This window comes from Antrostomus carolinensis, unplaced genomic scaffold (assembly GCF_000700745.2).
Source record: "Antrostomus carolinensis isolate BGI_N321 unplaced genomic scaffold, ASM70074v2 scaffold3379, whole genome shotgun sequence".
Classification (NCBI taxonomy): domain Eukaryota; kingdom Metazoa; phylum Chordata; class Aves; order Caprimulgiformes; family Caprimulgidae; genus Antrostomus; species Antrostomus carolinensis.
In genome coordinates, this window is record NW_010337683.1 from 64104 (window position 1) to 70164 (window position 6061).

The following is a 6061-nucleotide window of genomic DNA, read 5'->3' on the forward strand; positions in this document are numbered from 1 at the left end:
ACGGTCCCTCCCCTACCACTAGGCCGTGGATCCCCTGCTGCAAGCAGGACCTGGGCCAGCCCTTCGGACTCGTCTGCAAAATAAATACTGTTACTGGAATTGTGCTCTGTGTGTGTGTGTGTGTGTGTGTGTGTGTGTGTGTGTGTCTGCAGCCCGTGGAGACAGGCACAGCGGAGTCATGGCTGGGGAGTCGCAGGGCTGGTCTGTGAGTCCTCCGCCCAGCACCAGCGTCCCCATGGGGCCGGGGCCTGCACCATGGCTGCAGCCTTCTCACACAGCCAGAGAGCAGTGTAGACCAGGTCTACCCACGGCGGGCAAACAAAATAACCTTTCTTTCAGATAATTAAGCCAACATGTAAAAAAGCCATAGAGGTAAAGAGGCAATTTTCGCCTCAGGATTTTGTCACAGGACCAAGCCTCCATCTCGTACTTAGTTTCCAATCCAGTTCCTAAACCGTGGTATCCCTGTATTTAAAACAAAAGGACAGGATTCAGCCAAGACACCGCTCAAGCAGCAGTCCACAGTTCAATCTTTCATGTGTATCTATTTTTCCATCATAAATTGCTCTAATAGCGCATATTGCCAGATACAAGCTTTAGTAGTCCTCAAGCAATAATGCCTGTCTATGGCAAACCTCAGCCTAGCTCTCTTGCTGGGTTTACAGTATCTGGTGACCTGGCACGACAATTACAACAAGAAAGAGATGTGCACAAAGCAGTAAAGAACCAAAAGGCAGCAAAGACTGCTAGGCAAGCATCATGAATTCCAGAAAGCTTTATGTAGCACTCAAATTTTGCCCTCTGGCTCCCTTTCCTCGCTTTATCCCATCTTGTCTGATCCACCTACAGCTGCCGTGAGCGGCTACATTCACACCTGTCTGGAACTTGGACCCCAGAAGGGTTTGCAAGGGACACCCCAGGGATTAAGACCCATAAATTGCATCAAATCTTACTGTTACGTGTCTCCACAGCCTTCTGCAGCCCTGCTCCAAGTCACTTGTCCAGCCCATCTGTTCCTAACTTTTTCCTCACCATCCTCAATTTGTTCTCTTGTTCGCAACTCTTCCTACCAGCCCATTAAGCTGTGCCACAAGAGCACTTTTTTATTACGTGCTTGTTCAGTGTCTGGTACTAACAAGCTCCCTGTTACCAGCTCACTTACCTCAGTTCTTCTTACCTACTCCCCAGCGCTGCTCTTGAAAAATATGGCAAAGTGCTGCAGTACAGCTCTGTATCTGCTCCAACCACACTTCAACATTAAATGGTTCCTTACGTAAGACTGTAACAGAGGTCCCAATAGGGACACAAGGCTTACACAGTAAGGGATATGGCTGTGCTAGATTACCTTGTGCCTAACACCTCCAAATCAGACAGAGTCTGACCAGAAAGAGTAAGAGCTCAGAGAAGTGGAAGGGTTGGTGGAAGGTCCAAGACATGGCTTCTTACTTTTCCAGAACCATCATTTTCACCACCAAACCTTCCAGCAGTACCATTTGTAGTACTAGGACCAGACTCTAGTACCAGGGAGAAGAATGGTTCACAGAATGCAAACAAAGTCTCCAAAACCCACAGTAAGTGGAAGCAATAGGATTTTTCTGTATTCAGCTTACTTCCCTGTATACTGTTAATGACTCACGCAGTAGCCTAGACAAAGAGGATAGAAATGAGGCATCAATTTAACCAGTAAATGTTGATCAGTCCCATCAGAAACATCATCATCATGTCTCCACCATGGCATGAACACATGCACAGAATCCCAGTGATCTTCCCTGCAAACCTCTGCTATGGTGTCATTTCTTAATGTAGCAGCAATGGTTGCTTGCAACATAATGGAGTAGACCGTTATTCTCCTAGGTATTTGTCTGCCAAATCAAAACACAACTGAAGGAAAAAAAATCCAGTTAGGAAGCATCTGTGATGAAGTAGCCATTTGTGGGTTTTGTGTATAAATTACGTTAATACCTTGCATAGGTGAGTACGTTCTATAGAAACAGAAGGGAGAACTTAAGAATGTGGGTGGGTGGCCCAGCATACGTGAAAGTCAGGACTCCCTTGGATAACATAAGATTTCAATGATACTTTGTCCCTACCTGGAACCCAGCCCAATCGTCTCTCTGACAGTTCTTTTCTTCTTAGGGGCCATGAGGTCCTTACTTAAAAAGACCTTCCTGGAGAAAGGTGTGTTGGATTATATGATACCACTTATCAACTAATCATTGGTGCTTGAAAATTACTTGCTGCAGTGATCTAGCAGCCTATAATCCTTGCAAAGGTATTATTCTTCAAGTAGTTTTGTGAAAAATGCAAATATGTTTTAAAATTTATAGAGAAGTAAATCTTGATCTATCTGTAGGGTGTGCATCAAACAATGAATAGTTACGAGTCTTGCTTTGGAACCTTTTCCTGGTGGTGTCCATCTCATGTCAAGTTCAAAATCTGAGCAATCAGGCTTTCCGACTAAAAAGAAAGCATAGCAGGGGAGGGAAGGTTATTTCCTTGCATATAATTCTCAGAGCCTTCTTCTGCCAACTCAGCAATGACAGAGCTTGAGAATGTGTACCAACTTGTCCAGACAGGGGCTCAGTCAGTATCAAGATGCGAAACTGAGCTCTGGATTTACGTAAAGACTCACTGGTTTGAGTCAGAAATGGCTTTTCTTTTCTTATTTTCAAGATTAAAGAAGGAAACTTATGTAGAACCTCTTGTATAAAATGTTTCCTTTTGATCTAATCTTTCAGGAACTAGAGCACTGAACAACCTGATGCAAACCACCAGCACTCCACTGGTGCGGAAAATGGATATGATTCCTGTCTAGTAGAAACACTAAGGCTAGCACAGCATCTTTCTCTGCTGGATGATCAGAGAAGAGCTGTGTATTATTAGTTTGCAGACTTCGTTTTACTTAATTTCAAAATATGCAAACCTTAAACTATCTTTGTATGTGCTATTTTAGGTCCCAATGACCACCAAACTATACGAGTTACTAACATAGTTTGCAGCTAGATATGACTGTCAGAGAGAGCAGAGACTTACCACAGAAGTGAAGAATAAGTTTTCAATGGCAGGAACATTTATGGTTTCTGGGTGAAAAGGAAGAATCTTCAAACAACATATTACCTCCCCACAAACACATATACAGAAAAATATACGTAAATCTTATATACAACACCGTACATCATGTATTGTGTACCTAACAAATTATATACACATTTTATAAATAGTTATTTTCCAAGCACAAAGGCTGAGACATTGTGCAAAAAAGGCATGTAGCACAATTCTAAGCAAAGGCAAAACCTGAATCTTTGGACTGCTGGAAAACCCCAAAATCACACTCAAGAGCTTTTTACTCTTATTTACTCTTACCTTTTTTTTTTTTTTTCCCCCATCTGTGGCTCCTTGGACATCTCAGGAATTAGGAAGGACTGATGTATGCAGACAAGAGAGGTGAAAGGCTCCCACAGACCACTGTTTCACAGCTAGGAAGAGGTGTGGTCACAGGTTCCTGTGATAAATTACTGATCCCATTTGGAGCAATACTTGAGAGTGCATAAAGCACCTACACATTTGACTAAGATTCTAGAAGACGTCCTACAGACATGGATTACAGGAAAGATGTACCAGAATACACTGAAGTAGCAATGAATGGCAACTCTGGAACATCAAATGGAGGTGGTCTTTTTATAGAAAATACCATCTGCCAGATGAGATCTGAGTCAGCCATGTTAGCTTCTTCTGCCCTGTTCTACAGTACATGCTCCACACTTCTGGTGGCAATGCTGGTGGTAAAAAGCTAGAGGAAAGACAGCCACTTGCTCATTAGTCCTTTACTTCAAAGAAACTAAGAACCACTTGCCAGGTGACTATTAGCTCCATTCCCTCATTCCCTGACACCCAGAACAACTTGTTAGAGAACATATCAGAGCTTTCCTGAAGCTATTGTGAAGGCTTAGCTTACCAATTCCAGCGTTTCAAAATGCCTCAAACCAAAGCCTGCTATTTCTTGTTCAGACAAGCCAAAAGAAGAGCTCTGTGGAGTCCCTTCCCAGAGTGAAATGTGAATCTTCAGAAATCCCGCTCCTCACAAGAGTTTCGGTTATTATATCATTCTCCTTACTCATATTGCCCCTTAGCCTCATAAGTAGCAATGATTAAAACCTCTTGTTCTCTGCACAAATCAATAGTTGTTGTAACCTGCAAGGTTCAAACCATCAGTTCATTTAGAAATAAGCCCAAGAATACTTAGATTACAGCAAATGTAAGGCATGTACAGGCCTTATACTTACTGAAACAAAGTACCCTGACTGTTGAAATTGATAACATGGGCTTCTTTCAAGCTTATGCTCTCTTGCAGAACCAATTTTAAGGTAATTTTAATTCATGATTAAATCAGACTGCAAGAACTACAAACCATCCAAGGATCTAAAGGCTACTGTACCAATAAACTATACAAGTGAGGAAGCCTGACGTGAAAATAAATATATAAAATGCTACAGATTGTACCAATAAGAAGCAAGAAGCACACAAACAACCACCATCCAGGAACCCACGAAGAACTGATTCACAGGTAAACTCAGAAAGCCTTCTATAGAGTGCACAATTTTGTCTTAGTATCATGAGTTCCTAGAGTGACCACGAAAGCAAGCCATAAGGTAGCAACAATCCTAGCTATACCAAAGACCTTATACTTGGGCTCTTGAACCTTTGCCCTGGAGGTGAGCAGAGATCTTTAAAAAAATCACTATCACAGAACACATGCAGCAGCATTCTTCAATAACACAAACACTGTGGCTGTGAGCCATTAGGTAGACAGCCCTTAGACTGCAGGCTTTCCACCAGACTTTTTCCTACACAGTTCCAGTTACTTTCTTCCAAAACTTCTACCTTCCGAAGCTTCTTAGCAACAAGATATCATCTTGAAAAATTGTGCCACCTGAACATTAATTAAAGTAACCACTTGATATACTGAGCGTTAAAGTTCTGAGAAATAAAGCAATCTCATCTTCAGCAAGGAGGCATCAAAACCCCTGGCACCAAAACCTCTTCACCCACAGGCGCGCAGCAGTGAAATTGTTATGCCAAAAAACTTTTGTATTGAAAACCAGTTTCATTAAGAAAGTAACCTTCTTCCCTCCCTCTTAAAATAATGCACAAATATAGCTACAAATGGCTGGAGAGATCAGAAACAGAACCTAAGTATGACAAATGGAAGTAATTTACACTAACGTGCTCTGTGAGCTAAAACAGCTTTTAGAAACCAAGCCCATTCACCTGTCTAAACTAAGTGGATTCAGACTATGTTAAAATATTGACAACATCCATGGAATGGTGCAAGTCTAAGTAGAACTGTCTTCTCTCCCAAGCTTTTGTGCCTTATCAACCAATTTCACTCTCTTATTTTATTAAATAGAAGATTAAGCTGATGGCAAATTAACTGCCTTTTCTCTGCACCTGTCAATTCTTGTTGCTCTGAATCTCAAAAGATTTGCATTATTTTTTTTCCATTAAACTGCAAATGCAGAAAATGTTCCCTTTGTTACTTTTTCCAGTGCTCTCTTTTCTAGACTGAACTCTACCTGTTTTATCCTAAATTATCCTGGTCTGTCTTCTGGCCGTTTGATACTCAAATACTTTAGACTTTCACTTTCATTATAGCATTATATGCAAACATCACTCTCTCTAAGCTCAGAGTTCTCACTGGTCTTTCTTACTCCACCTAAAACCACTCTTCCAGTCATTTTTTTCTAAGCTCACAGCTTTTTTCCCCTTGTACTTACTACTTCTTCCTATGCTTCTAAGCAAAAGGCCATTAACCCTTTTAGCTACGGTTCCCTATCAAGACTGTCTGTACTATGGCACGTAAGTGTCAGGGGCCTTAAATGCAACTTTATTTTCATATTCTATAGGATACGTTCCCTATGTTTCCTTTGTGCCCTGTACAGCGTAAGGTCAAAAAAGTTACCACTACACCAACATAATATACAGTTGCATATATATGCATGTCCATACACATACAGATGAGGGGTTCTTTGAGAGCAAGGAGGTGGTGTATTACCATCTCCTT